The sequence below is a fragment of the Colias eurytheme genome, chromosome 21 (assembly GCF_061535395.1).
Source record: "Colias eurytheme isolate Ceu_HAF_F1 chromosome 21, ilColEury1 Martin Lab GWU primary, whole genome shotgun sequence".
In the NCBI taxonomy this organism is placed as follows: Eukaryota; Metazoa; Arthropoda; class Insecta; order Lepidoptera; family Pieridae; genus Colias; species Colias eurytheme.
Genome location: NC_143000.1, coordinates 76,738 through 93,051, shown reverse-complemented (window position 1 = coordinate 93,051; position 16,314 = coordinate 76,738). Strand labels below are relative to the sequence as shown.

At 35.9% G+C, this 16,314-nt stretch overlaps 1 protein-coding gene across 4 annotated transcripts in view; it reads left to right on the top strand.

Annotated features, from left to right (window-relative positions):
- The first annotated feature begins 2,678 nt into the window (after positions 1-2,678).
- The window catches only part of LOC149898827 (uncharacterized), a 33,410-nt gene continuing 19,774 nt past the window's right edge, over positions 2,679-16,314 (top strand). For 2 of the 4 annotated variants that reach the window (XM_090114712.1, XM_090114710.1), the window contains exon 1: positions 4,596-4,761. The gene's annotated coding sequence lies outside the window, so the exon portion shown is untranslated. Of the gene's footprint in view, positions 2,788-4,595; positions 4,762-10,094; positions 10,250-16,314 lie in introns of those variants that run through there. The other 2 variants (XM_090114711.1, XM_090114709.1) reach the window with 2 other exon arrangements.

The window sequence follows — 16,314 nt, the reverse complement described above, 5'->3', positions numbered from 1 at the left end:
CCTCCGCGTGAGCTCATCCCGGCTGGCGGCCGTCTCCCGCCTCCCGTGCTGGGTTGTTGACCGCTGCCACACGAAACCGCACGCCGCACGCCGCTCCGGGATGGCAATTATTCTATTTGTGGTCGCGATTCTCTCAACTAATTATTATTACAAACAAAACACACTCGAAATCCAGCAAGGGCTAGCGGCAGATTAACTTAGTGTGACGAGATGTTATCATTTCATAGGTACTTGTGTATGTCGTGGCCATATCGTAGATTTGCTCATTTCATGAAATGGCCAATTTAGTTTAGCCAGATCGTTAAATCGTCAACGTTTCACGATTTGGTCATCCACATTTGCGTCATCCACATCCACAAACGTGGATGTCCATTTCACGAAATGCGACCATTATTGTTTCTTTTTTAATAAAACCGGCCAAGTGCGAGTCGGGCTCGCGCACAAAGGGTTCCGTAGCAGCAAATATAATAAATTACAGTTAAATCAACCTATCTCAAAAACTATAAGAGATACTTTGATCAAACCAAAAATCGTTGAAAGAGTTAATTAGCATGCATCACCTCTATTTTTTTTAGAATTTTATACCCCGTAGTTATAAAAATAGAGGGGGGGGGACATACTTTTTACGACTTTGAGAGCTGATATCTCAAAAACCGTTCACTTTAAGAAAAATGTTTTTTAGAAAACTTTATATCATTTTAAAAGACCTTTCCATTGATACCCCACACGGGTATGTACATCGAAAAAAAAAATTTCATCCCTCAGTTACATGTATGGGGGGCCCCACCCCCAATTCTTTTTTTTACTATTTAGTGTCATATTTTTGTAGCGGTTCATACAACACATATTCCCATCAAATTTCATCACTGTAGTACTTATAGTTTCCGAGTAAATCGGCTGTGACAGACGGACAGACGGACAGACGGACAGACGGACATGACGAAACTATAAGGGTTCCGTTTTTGCCATTTTGGCTACGGAACCCTAAAAAGCGATTCGCTTCTGGCACTCGCCGGCCGCTGCCGTGGCACGCTCGCTTTGCTCGCTCGACTCGTGCGTTGTTTATTAAAGTCTAACCTAACCTAACCTAACTGTTTTCTATTGAAAAAACCATTCGCTTCTGGTATTCGCCGGCGCTACCGCGGCACTAAATAAATGACAATAAACAAGTTCTTAAAATATACTGAATTTTTTAATGTTTTATGGACTCTCTAAGATATTTTATACGATCTGGCCAAATGTCGATGACCAAATCGTGAAACGTTTAACGATTTAACGATCTGATCAAACTATGTTGGCCATTTCATGAAATGAGCAAATCTACGATATGGCCACCATATATACGTAACAATGTTTTACCCAATTTAATGATATATGTACTTTATTTACTCCGATAATATGGTACTTCACTATGTAATATTTAGCTTATAAGAAGTAAACGACGCGACGGTAGTAAACATAATCTTACGTCAGCAACAGTAGAGCTGTCTGTTATCAATATCGATTGTAACCTTACTTTTTAATCCAAAATCAAAGTGTAGATATGTAATAGTATCACCTCTGTTTATATTGAATTGATTGATTGGTTTAAATTCATTACAGTTTATTCTGTTGCCTATTTTATTTTAGACTTATCTATAAATTGTAAAATGAATTATGGACTATCTGTGTTTATTACGGATCTTTTATAGTGTAGCACAGAAGCAATCAGCCCTGACTGTAAAGCTTACACATAAAATCTGTTTCCGGCAAGCACTTAGCCGTAACCGCGCTTGTTCAAACATATTGTATACGTTCCACGACTTTATATACGACCACCGGTCATTCACAGTGTGCTATTGAACCCTGAATTACAAACTTATAAATACGTTATATGGCAATCCTTTAATTTGATGAGAAACATAATACAGCGATGAATGAATCGTCAGCTACTAAAACTGTCTGCAGGCAACTAGCAATCAGTCCGAAGAATCATTATTGTCAGTGTGAAGCTGCTAAGTACACATTAATTAAATTATTGAGTACGTTTTGTTAATTATAACAAAACGTACTCATTTCACTTCTTAATTAATTATCTTGTCTTAGTGGCTACAAATAGTCTTGTAATTTATTATCCTTCATACTTTTATTTTGTCTTATCTGCGAGACAATTTGGGTATTTATATGGGCATTTTGTATGAATAGAAAACGTTACATTCTCATCATCAGGTCAGCTTCGTGCTCGAACATCGTCTCCTTCCTCATTACCATTGGTGACATAATACTATGATAAGGTTAATCGAAGAACATCGTGCAAAACTGATTCACGATGTGCGATTGGGCAACACGCATAACTCTCCGGATTGAAAAGTGACAATAATAGATGATTTTGATTTCACATCGCGTGACGTAAGATACAATCAGTCACATTCACAGACGCGTCTTCGCTTTGATGACGAAACGCAAGTACAATAGCTTTAATTAAATAAATCGTTGTAGGACGCGGCCCTGTGCGGCTCCGCCGACCGGTCCGCCGTGCGCGAACCACCGCTTTCTATTTACCATAATACTATCAGGGGAATTGAGCACCAAACGCTCCACACTAGGAGATATATTCGCATGCGACTTATTGTTGTTTTTATTTACTTGCGCGCCGCGTGTGCAGTTCTCATCCGAGCGCGGCGGTTGAAACACAAAAAGTGAAATAAAAAGCAAATCCTTGTACAGACAAGGAATTTCCTGCTTCGGGTTAACTTGTTATGAGGATGTTATCATTTCTTTAATGACAGTAGTGGAACTATAACAAATGTAAGTGTATTCTCTCCAATTATTAAGATTTTCCGGAAATTGCTCAGCTAAAGCGGTAATTAATAGTTTATTGATGTAGTGAGGATCATTAAAAGTTGATATGTATCAATAATTAGCAAAGGCTTTAAAAATTGCATAGATTTTTTATAACCTGCCTCAAATATGTTCATCTGACAATATTTTGTTTTTATAATAAGTATTCCAATAACCCAGAAGATACGGTCAATAGTTCCTAGTCCTGAATAACTTTCTTTTCCTTCTTAAATAATAGTGCAACTCAATAGTTAATTATTATGATGTAAAACAATTTTCCAGTTTTCTTGCTTGTGCTAGTTCAAGTCGCAACTCGCAACGGTTCTGTGACGCTTGCGTTAAGCCAGCTCCTAGTTATTGCTCACTAAATCCGTCTTGAAAGGCAGCTCTATTAACTACACTGTTAAGATGGCGAGTAAAAACTTTATCTGTCCATCAAATAGCAATGGGCCAATTACTGGGATACAGGTTTCAAATTTAATCACCCTGCCTTTAATTATTGATGGCTGAAGGGTAGAAGATACCGAGAAATTATCAACTTATCTGATCAATTTTTACTGTAAGGAAGAAAAAAAAAGTTTATGGCTTTTTTCTGGAAATGTACAACATATCAGAAGCAAACATTATATTTAAACAATAGAAGATTCAGTTTGGCAGGTTTGTTTTTTTAATTATTTACTTATATTAATTATTTGCTTTTAGTTGATGATTATTTAGCAAGAGAAAAATGGTATATCCTGTCCTTTATCCATAGGTCAATGGTTCAAATCCGGCTCGAAGGACCAGAATGTACATGCTATACGTTCTTGTGTATAGATTAAATAAAATAATTATTTATTTTTTAAAACACTTAAAAATTCTTCATTCTTGTATGACACGGAAACTATAATATGGAATGAGTTATGCGAAGAGCTCTTAATGACCGTCGGCGATGAACTAACAAAATATAACATATTGATATAAGTTTGGGTCATGACAAATGCAAGCTAAGCGCCTTGTTGCAATATGTTCGTGCTTGCTCGTACAATCCGAAATAAAAAGAAACAGTTAATGCTATGATCCATATTTCTACCAACTAATGCCGGTACATGTGGTGGAGCGGTACTGCGCCTGTCCCGCTGCCCGGTGCCCGCTGCCCGCACTTTCGCCGCGCTAGCTCAATGCCACCAGCATTCGGCACTGCACAAAAACAATAATTTTATTGTCTTAGTTCGCTCTCCATTTCGAAAACGTGTCGTCATTCACCTTGCCGGTGGTAAAGCTTTTATTATCTCTCTATTATCAAGTGCCCAATCTCGTTTCCTTTCGTCCTTTGCCTTTCTAAAGAATTCTCGTGAACAATGTCCTTTCCTGGAACTTGATAAATATTATGTTACCCAGAATTTTAGGAGATAACTTACAATCAAGTCGTTCGTATACAGGTACCTAATACGAGTACACTAAAGACGTCACAACGCAAAACTGAGGGCAACAAAAGGTGTCAATTAGGCATATCGAATGTTATATCAATAAATTCAAGTACAAATACAGTTCTAACAGACTTGCGGTCTGCAGAAGAGTTAATGATATATTCTACTTACAAAATACCTGGGTAAGGATGAAAAACTAGGGGGTGTGTGAAGATGCGCCTGCGCCGACGGGGTTGGTTCCGAGCTGTTGCGAGGTGCGTGCTGCAGCGCGCAGGGGCCGAGGCAGGGCCGCGGGGGCCGCGGTGCGGGGCGCGGGGCGCGGGCGGTCAAGGCCGCGGGCGCATGCGGCGCTAGCGACTAGTGTTGGCGACGAGAACCAGTTCGCCGTGCGCTCCTGTGCAAATCAGACGCGTCAGTGGTGTCAGTGTGTTCTGTGCTCGCTTGCTTGCTGTACAGTTAGCTGTCGGGTCGACGACCGCGCGAGCATGATCGCGCGCCTTACCTGTTCCCAACTCTGACAGAAACCCACCAGGTGAGTGCCTACTCATCTACGGGACGGCAGATCCCCGTCCCATCGAACGGCTGGTCGTGGACGCTAGTCATATTGATTCACAATTGTCCACTTGGAAGTTGGAACTGGACAACAAAGAACGGTAGCCGTAAAAGTATAAATATTATTGAAAAGAAACACATCCATGAACAACTTTCAAAAATAAATCTTGAAATCTTTCAACTTATGCAAATCATTTAAGTAAAGCACACACGGTCGCATGAATATTAAAATTTTATTAGTGTTTCTATTCGTTACAACCATTAACCAGTAATAGGATTTTAAATAAACATTAAGCGAATGCAAACTGCGAAATGGGTGTCTGATAATGATCAGGTTACAGATAAGATTGGCCATTTGTCCAGTGTTCGATAGGACCGCATTTACAAAAGCTAGCGTCACCCGCCCGTCGACATTCGCCATATCAAATCTGCGAGAACTCGACAAGGATATGAGTCGGTATTGTAACACGAAGTCGTTACACAATAGAATTAGGCTACAAGAGATAGCATCGGTGATGTAAGTGAGGCGTGCATTGAAAGCTGCGGCGAGGCTCTCGAGAGCGCGGCCGAGATAAGTGCTCTCGATCGCACTGCAGCTTCTTCGGGCCAGCCAAGCGCCTGCTGCCGAGCGCTACATATTGTTTCAAGTCACTCTTGGTACATCAAGCTACGAGACTAATAAGAACGAACGTTAAACTACTGAACTGGTATCAAATTTGATCAATAATAGGTTATTGATCAAACAACGTATGAAGTGTAAATTGATCGCTGGGACGATACATTTAGTCATTTGATACACAAGATAACAATGTACACGCAGACGAGGACGACTTGTGATATTTATATAAAGTTTTAAGTCATTGTAAGACTGTTACAATAATATGGCTGTAATGACACGTAATATTATAAAACAATGACTGAATAGGTAGTTACCAAGTAGTTACCGTCACTTCAAGCAACTACTATAAACGTAGAGAACATGTAAACTTTTACAGATGATGGTCAATCCATTGAAAGTACCTTTTCTTGAGATTATTAAAACTCGCAAGATCTGTTCATTATATGTAATTGCATAAGCATTAATGATGGAAGTAAGGCCCTAAAAACTGTTACAATAGTGTAAGATTCGATGCTAATCGCAGGCAAAACAATCACATTGTATAGTGGGATTAGTGGTTATCTGTCACTTATATTAGGAAATAACTAAGTGTACGGAGAACAGTTCCCGATGGTAGATAGCATTGTGGACTAGAGGCGGTCCAGTGTAGAGCTGACATGTATATTTTACCCAGTAATAAGCAGTTTCTTTTTACAAGATTTGCAGCTCGTAGAGTAGAAATGAGTCGATTTAGATGATATATCTTTATACCCCTTAATTTAAATACATAAATTAATTCGAAAACACTTATAAGTAAGTTTACTGCAATTATTAGGTAACTCGTACCATAGATTAATTTTAAAGCATTTTTGTTAAGTAGTAAGTTGAGTAGATTATACGTCAGTAACCTTCTGCGTCAAAAACTACTATTTGAGAAAAAAATGTTTGTGAGCACCAAAAAAAAATTTAACTATCGCTTACATGTAAATGTCACAGCTATGCCGTATGCGGGTGATGCTAATATATAGGTTTGATAAAAAGTGCGTAATTAAGTAAAAGTACACTCGATATAAGCGTATTTATCAAATCACAGAGCTTTATTCATTTCTTCAATATTCAGCAATATAAATAGTTAATTATCGCGATGAATCTTTAACAAACCACTAATTATAGCTTCATCTATAGTTTCCATCATATTATAAATCTAAATATTATTCAAGTAAAGCATAATAAAACTAAAGGATATTAAAGAGACTGCTAAAATCTTATATCATAATCTGCAATTAGATCCTATTATGCGTAAAATATTTTATAGACGCTATAGTTATAAAGACTCGTTAGGCTGAGGCAGCAGATTGGGTTCTAAACGAGCCTGTTCTCGGTTCAGGTTTTGATTTAAAATGAATTCGTACATAATGGCATATTGGCCTATCAATTATATTACAATCTATTTGAAGCTATAATTGCTTGATTTTGTTTTTGGTCTTCCCACCACGTACCTAATGGAATATTTTAATCCAATCAAACCAAAAAAATCTTTGGACATGACATTTACCAATTTAAATTGTCCAGTTTCTTGTTAATAATAATGATATGGGCTTTTTATTTGTAAGAGCTAGTGTAGCTAGCAAATCGTGACTCTGTACAGATCAGTTTTCCAGCAAAGAGTATGAAATATGAATCGTGTTTATTATAATAAATGTATTCCGAAATCCGAAAGTCGGCGCGCGCACCGCGCGGACGCTTTGAAATCATTTCACTTCGTCTTTGTACATATTATGTATTCTCTTCGTCATAATAATTACGTATAAATGTTATAAAAGTAATGTTTTTGTCAATATAGTATAATTAATATCTTTTCACTATTGTACTATTACAATTTAATGAGTTTCTAATTCGATTCAATTCGTTATTTTAATATTAAAAATTAATTCGTTTTAAACGTTTCATCGATTTTTTTCTCCGAATAATAATAAATAATCATAAAATATAATCTATCAGGGTTATCAAAGTTTGATACAAATTGATATTTTGTGATAGCTGTCAGTATAACTGCAACACGTACTTTTGCTAAATATTATGTTAAAAGTTGCATAATCGAAGAAGCGCGACTCACGCTTGACCTGTCGCTGACTTTACAAATATGTCGAATGGCATTCGCTTCCTAACCCGATGCAAATTGTGAAAATGTTATTTGTGAATATGTCATGTGTGCTATTGTTTTAATAATTAATTAGATTCATTTGCAAAACAATCACTTGGAACTTTCTGATCGAGTGAGTGCTAATACCATTTTAGAAAACCGCCTCGTCATATTAAATAATCTATGAACACCTAGCATTAAATATAATAGACGTAAATTGATTTATTTCTATCTTCTTTGAACAACTTAAAACAATCTTTTCGACTTCCGAGACAATAAAATTTTCTTGTGTCGACATAATTTTACACAAAAGGCAAACTGTAATTAATGTCAGTAGTCAGTACTATAGAGAATACTTGAGAGATAAGTCAAGATTCGCTGATATCGCAGAGATTTCGCCAACACAGCGTTTGTTATAAGTCACCATCTCATCGCATCATGCAGAGAGAGAGAGCGGTTGTGTAACCAAGATGTTTCGCGGTGACCCGCACTCTGCACTAAACACTCCACACCACACACTAACGCATCTACTTCACGGAATTATTCATTAAAATTTAAAACACTTGGAGGTGGATAAATCTTGCAGCTTGTCAAATTAAAATTGATATAGCGCTTTCACCTATTATCCTTTCACAATTTATAGTGATTAGTGTTCTAGTCTTGGGTAAAGAATTGATTTAAAATGTGAGTGATTTAAGCGAGGAACTTATTAGTCCTCTCCTGTTTACATTCTAAACAGATCAAAGATTTTCTTTACACTTGCCCTCTTCACGGTAAATGAGCATTCACAATCCGGGTTTGCACATACGTAACTGTTTGCACTGCCAACCAATCATAACACTTCATCAGTCACGCAGATTTGCCTGACAGCTGCATCTGATGACTGCGATCAATCTGTTGCATTAGGCAATACTTCCTCAACAAAAGTGACAGTAAGTGCCGTCTGAGATACAATGACTGTTGTCATTTAATTAACACGTGACATTGAACCTTCAACACAATCTGAGTTATCATTCAACAAACGGCGATATGTTATCTCATATCTCGCACGTTAGATGACGACTGCACGTCTTCATTATGGTTATATGACGTCACAGGATTGTACACATGCTTCCTAAAGTTTAGTAGTTGTAGCTGTGTAGATACGCTGCAGCTGCGATGAAAGCTGTTATCACTCAAAGGATGTCCTGTGACGTGATGTAAGTTTTACAGTTTCTGCTATAATTTTAATTATGTCACTTGATACGCCTAAACTGGAGCAGGGTACTATTGATTTTAGTCCTCTATGAATTAATAATAATATTCTACAAATTCTTGGTGGTGTTAATTCATATAAATCTTGGTGACAATTGCAACTGCGGCATCCCAAGGTTGAGTCATTACGTTTGCGTTTCCAGCCAATATTATCTCAATTTGCGTTTCACGACGCGCCTAGTTCCCTACTTTCTCTGATCCTGGGTGACCTTTAGCGGGCCCTAGACTAGCTCGCGGGTTAACGACCGACTTTGTGCCAATCTTCCGGGACCTTTCACGATCTTGCTTCCCTACCTCTATTTACTTGTTAATAAGTCAAACAAATCCAAATAAGTCTCTCTTATAGTAAATTTAGTCTACCTTGAAAGGCATCTGGCGACCTATACGGCACCTTATTTAGACCTCCTCCAATATTTATTTAATATCTTCTGAATATAAAAATATTTGCCTTAGGGCCGATTTTTCAATGCTTGGATAAAACTTATCCGTCCAATAAAGTATAACACGATAATATTAAAAAATAAATGTCACGTAAACTGTCAAATACGGGCAATTTGAATACGTTTTTAAAATGGTAGTTTTATACATTATTCGACGAATAAGTTTTATCCAAGCATTGAAAAATCGGCCCTTAAGGCTTATACATGCGCTAATAACCTTGACCATACTTGACGGATCTCAAACCTCTCCCGCTGCACCTTCTTTTTTCCTCGCATTTTGTATTTAAAAAGATACCAATCAGTGAAACAAAAAATCCTCGTCAGGGACTGTTGTGTAACTGATAATTTATTAAACATAAAATTTTCAGAGCTCTAAGTCAGCAGGTTACGAAGTTTATAGAGTATTTGCGGAAAAATCGATGACCACGGCACTTTTTTTTTCTAGAAATCTATTAACTTTGGAAAAAATTCCTCGCGAGCAATTAAAGATCAAAGACCATCCTATTTTATATATTTTTTTCGGTATTGTGCTTTATGTTGTACCAGACTTTATAGAGGTTGAACATAGTCGAAATTGCCGGGTAACGCCTTAAATACAATATATTTGGATAGTTTCAAAGGTTACCAGTGCAATCTGCTCATCCTGCGGTGATAACGGTTAAAATTTTGAGATTTTTTTATCTGCTCTCTATATTTAATGAATATCCTTGTAAATACATGTAGTCATCACTCAAACGCAATAGCCGGGCTCACAAGTCACAACAAAAAGTTAATTAGCGGCTATCTATCGATAGTCGTGATCTAAAGCGATGTTGTAGCCGTTATCAGATCAGGATAAGCAGTGATAGTGCAGAGCGACGTGGCGAGGCGCAGCGCCAGTCCGCGACCGACCGCCTCCCGCGCACCACACGCTCAGTCATCAGTGCTGTCTCCTCACAGACCACGGCCCAGGCCATAGACCACACTTGACAGTAACCGGGATTTTGTGACAGTGACACTGACATTAAGTGATATGTTCAGCAGCCCTTTTCATGTAAGAACTTTTTGAATCGTGTTCGTTTAGATCTAAAGTTTAGAATAACTAGTTTTGTGTTGATATGCGTAACTTTCGTATGTAAGTTCTAAGCTGCTATAATTTAAGTTCGAGCTTTGAACTTGAACTTTGAACTTGAATTTAATTTCAAGTTCATGAAAGTTTAAACTTTCTAGTTTAAAAATTGGGATAGTATATTTTCTTCTAAAATGTCAATTAATTATTAATTTGGAAAACTTTCACACCCAAAATAGATTTAAATTAGTAGAATATGTTTACAGCAGCTAATTCGTGCAATAATTCGGACATGGTTCTATACTTTGTGGTTTTTACTCTTTAAGCCGTGAATTTCAAATTTAATGCGTGTAGGCATTCTTTGTGAAAACAACGTGCAATTATTGTTATACAATAGAAATTGGCTTAATAAATTGTTTATTGATTTCCGTAAAAATCGTCATTTCATACATAATAGTATTATTTTTATGTACATACGAAACTAGTATTTTATTTCCGCGTTAATATGATGCTTATATTTTATGCGTAGTTTATTAACATAGATTTTCTGCACAATTGCGAAGTGTTTGTAGTTATCAAATATTAGAACGCAATTATAAGTAAGTTATTTACACTATAATCGTGGTTTTTCATTGTTATATAATAGGCATGACGAAAGATTTTGAAATTCTCTTCCATAATGTGTGTATACGTTTACTATACAAGAAAAACCCTATATTTCGGTAATATACTTAAATTTAACGAAGATTAAAGCCATTTTTCAAAAAATATTTAATATCTGTGCCAAAACAGCTCGCAGGTGTCATGGCGTAGGTGTGACGTCAAACTTTGGTAAATACGTAATTATTTGTACGCATTGCGAAGAAAATTAAAAAAGTCTTTATTTAATATGTGTTATAGAAACGAATTACAAAGTTTATAAGTGGTGTGCAGTATTGCAGTGTGAATCCACATAAAAATAATGCTCAAAAATGTGTTAGTAATTATTTCAAGCGAAAAAATAATAAGAAATTATTGTATAAAGTTGGCGCGGAGAATCCCGAACCATGTATTCGTGAATTCGCAATTATATTTCTGTTCTGAGTCGATAAAGCATACGTGAAACAATAGAAAATAAATAAAAATGCGTATTCTCAACATATTCATAACAACAAAATACATCTGACGTGAGTTGTTTACTTATGCGTGACGTCACGCGTGTTTTAGTCAAAATGGCGAACTTCAGAATTTCAATGTTTTATTTTATTGATAATCTCATTAATCTTAATGTTTTTAAGATTTCTAAGTCGCTATATTTAATTTATTTATTATACATTTTCCCTTAAAAACACTAATACGATCATTTATGGATACTGTCGTCATGCCTATTATAATATTTGTCTGTAAACAGAAAATCAGTGAGACGGAACAAATACAGATAACACAATCTCGTCGGAAACTGTTTATTTGAGTGAGGTGTCTCCATAGAGGGTGTCTCGGTATCAAGCCTTCTTGCTATAACAACGTTCGCGTTGTTTTTATGGCAGCAAATTAGTAACAAACACCACGTTGATAGTACGTTCTAGAGTATAATTATTATGACGATCAGCTAATCTATACTAATATTATAAAGCTGAAGAGTTTGTTTGTTTGTTTGAACGCGCTAATCTCGGGAACTACTGGTCCGATTTGAAAAATTCTTTCGGTGTTAGATAGCCCATTTATCGAGGAAGGCTATAGGCTATATATCATCACGCTACGACCAACAGGAGTGGAGCCACGGGGGTGAAACCGCGCGGTGTAATTTCCTTTATTGGCTAAATGTGTAACGTTTTCAGCGCGGTTCGTAATTTGAAGTTTCAAGTTAGCACCAACAACGAATGTCGTAAAAGTAGATTTTTAATATTATGTTAATTGGATTATCGTATCGTATTCGTTGATATTGTTATCTAAATTACCTGTAAGAACAAATAAAACCCCATTATTATATGCTTAATGGTTGCCTTTGCCGTTCGGTTGATAGGTACCTAATACCTATGCTTTCCAGAATTTTCAGTTTGTTACGGAAAACATAGTTTTAGTAAATAATACTAATCGTAATTAAGTTAATTAGCGAATGCGAGTAGAATCGATTAAATTTAACTAGGTATGCTACTTTTAGATCATTATCTGAACATATTTTGTTCCATTATATTTCACGGTATAAGTGCATAATTTTCTAAACCATTTTTAAACATGTTTTTTTATAGAAAATAAACGTTACAGAGATATAGGTACTCAATACACATGTACCTACCTATGTCTATAATTAGAAAATTCTGAAAAATCATTTCATACACAACATAATATTTTAATATTTATGTAAAACTTTCCTATGTGTCAATCCTTGTTACCCTCCGCCTGTGGCCAAACATGAAAATAATTTCGTTTCAGCAGTTTTTGCGTGAGGCAGTAACAAATAAACATACCAACTTTCGCATTTATAATACTAGTATGATTTCATAACCTGTGTAATATGAAACTGTTCGTTCTGTAAACTGCGCCATACCCTGTAGCTTGCATCAAGTGATCTCCGTGCAATATGATCTGGCTGGACCGTACGTAGCCACGCGTGCAGTACTACTTGCTCATTCAAGCTGACATATCGGCTGTTTCGTCATTATTCAATTAACGCTCTTTATTTTTACATGAATTGATATCGACAGTTAGATACTTAAAAGTATTAATATTTTTGGTTTAATATTTTTTATAAAACTCACCTCACAAGTCATTTTATCGATGTGTATTTGCAGCAAGTGGTTCCTTATTAATATACAAACTTGAAAATACCCGCAAGGTGTTACGTCTCTTTATCAACTATATTCTAACTATAAGTATCTATTAAGTGCACTAGAACTTAACAAAGTTTTTGACTCGCAAATTTAAAGGTATAATAATTCGAATGTTTTAAAATAACATAATGAAAATGTCTGTTTATATGAAACAACCGAGTCTAATTCTGTGCGCCCGCGCCGGTGTCAGCGATCGCGCCTTGATCGCGCCCTTTATTTTCGTGTTCCATTTTATTTTTGCACGTTTGAATAATACCACGATTCGTGTATTATTAACAATTTTATATCAACATCTTTATTTTTAGACCACTTTGCAACGAGCAGTTTGACAATAGGCTATTTGACAGTATAAAAAAGAAATTACTTTTTTGTGTAATCCATATTTATATAAGGTTTTTGAAGCGATTTAAATTAATAAATGATATAAATAATAACTTATTTATTTATAAATCGTCGAGAAAAAACATCATATTTTTTAAAATGACCACGTGACCGAAAACATCCATGATTGGCTGCATCTGCCATGACGTCACAGCGGCGTAAATAACAAGAGATCCCAACGTTTACTCACGTCGTTGCTGAATTTCGCTTTTGGTTTTGTTTCTTGTATAACTTATTTCTTGTGATTCAAGGTGTCTGTAATCAGTTTTGTTCTTTATGTGTTATTTTTGTTTGTCATGGAACCTTATTTCGAAAAAGCAGACAGTAGAAATCTACCTAAAGTGGACGCTATAATTAGGAAATAATATTGTAATACTGTGCTATAAGCTATAATGGTTGGCATGTTCTTTAAAAACAACCAAGATTTTTACGCTCCTCAATTGAGAAATGTGAAAACAGCTACGTAAGTTAATATTTCAATCGTCATTCATTACCTTTTTAGTTAATTGTACCTACAAACATGAATCACAATAGCACAATAATTATGAAGTACACATTTTTTAGATTAAGTCCTTTATTTTTCATTTCAGCCATTCAGTTTATAGGATTTTCAATATCAATACAAACACGTCATCATCAATTTATATATATCATTATCTTACCTCAAGCAGGTAAGTAATGAGACGATTTATACTATGTATTGCAAATAAAATAAAGTGCCTACTAGGTATTCAACACCATTCTTACATCGAAGTGGTCTTCACAAAAAAATATAACTGTTTTAATTGATATTATATCTAATATCACTTGGATTTCTGCGAGCTAACTGCAACCACTTTCTACGCATTTTTATATCTTTTGGAGCACATATAAATAGTTTGTCAGGGGTTTTAATAGTCGTATTTCTGCATCCAGGAACTACACACAACCTATAAGAACTCATTTTCTGGTTTTTAAACAGATTAACTTAATTATACTATAATTAAAACAAAAACGAACAATAAGTACTAGGAGCAAGTTGATGTTTACGCCGCTGTGACGTCACCATGGTCGCGAGACGCCATATTCTTCAAAATTGTGTTTTGGCGGCATATTTGAATATCATGTTTTTATTTTCCATTTTCTCAATGAATAACTACAAAAAATTAAGAAACATGTGTTTTGTGTGCTCTATAAACGTATCTTAATAATTTGAGACAGTTTTCAAAACCTTGTCAAATAGCCTATTATTAATTATTGTTACAATTATCATCACATCTAGAAATTACCTTACAAAATGCAGGCACCTCAAAAACATGTAAATTAATAGATCTCGATAAGCTGATAACGAGCGACAAACTATAATTAGCTAATCTTATCGTATTGTTACGTCTCTTACTTCAATGTTACATTATAAAGCTCGTATTTACAACCAGTGTGATTCATAAACAACTATAAAACAAACATACCCGCAAATCTCCCGTATTTAAACTTGCTCGCAGAAGCTGGAGGTCAGCTGGTCAGCTGGTCTTTAATAAAATATATATAATATGCGTGATTATCTTTCTAGAGTATTAAAATAAACATACATTTCTGAACTTATATAACACTTTTGAAAATCAATTATTATAATGTATACCGTAATCGCACAAAGTATATTAGCACTTATTTTTTATATACTAGACATAATATTATGTTGATGGGATTATTATTAGTTCCTATATTTAAGGTTTGGCGTATACCTTTAGCCATTTGTTATGAATTATTAGTGCCAGTAATTTATTTTTAAGAGTGAAAAAAACAAGTATTTCTGTAAGTATTTCTCAATTCTCAGTCGCGCCTATTGTCTGAGGTGATAAACTTATTTTCATTAGTCATCAATACACCGCAGCAAAAGCTATCATGGAGGCACTGAACATTGTGCCGTCGCTATCAATGCAAATATTGTGTAAAAGCATATAATTGTTTGATATAAAGACGAGAAAGTTTAAACACTACCTTCCTCTAGACGTAACTACACGCTAGCCTGTGCTCGCGTCAATTAAACTGTTTAATTATGTAAACGACACGCGTGCGACCACTAATCGCTCTGCAGTTCTTCTAACGTCGCTATCTGCTCCTTACGTAATTCATTTGGTTACAATGAGGCTGTACTGTGTACATCTAGTGACGATTCCGCAGAAGACAAACAAGAAAGTTTCTGCGGATAATAATTATACACTCATACAGCCGCGGCTGCTCGCCTCGTAAGCTGAACCACCAACACAAACACACGGACACAATGTCCATGTGTACAGTGCATTGTATATCAATATCATGTGATTCATTGTTGTCATTGCCGATTCCAAGAAGTTTTTGGTTCCCTCGCTGAAGGTAACTTAGTATCTGCTACGAAAAAAAATTAATGGAAAATGATATCTGTTTACACTGCAGTCAAATAATTACTTTCTCGTAGTAGTAGCACAGATTACTAAATAGTTACTAGTAGTATGTACAACGTAGCTTTTGGTCGGTGACTCGGTGGTATGTGTTCCACAATAAACATGGCCTTACACTTTATTATACTTGTTATCCTGTAAAGTTTACAACCTGATTCATTTTAAAGTGTCCTATCAATTATCATGTGCCGTTATCTTATGGCATTAGCATCAACGACGCATATTCATCATTGTAAAGTGGAACCGTCTGATAATTTATAACTTGCCAGGAACAGTTCGATGCTGAATACTAAATCGGGTGAATATATGAATATAGCGTACTTATATAAATCATGAAGTTATTGCGTATGTCAGAAGCGCCATTAGCGATTCTGGGCGCGCGCCCTAATGAGGCGGAAGCCGGAGCGCGGTGCGGGGTGCGGGGCCGCCGGCGACCCGCGCG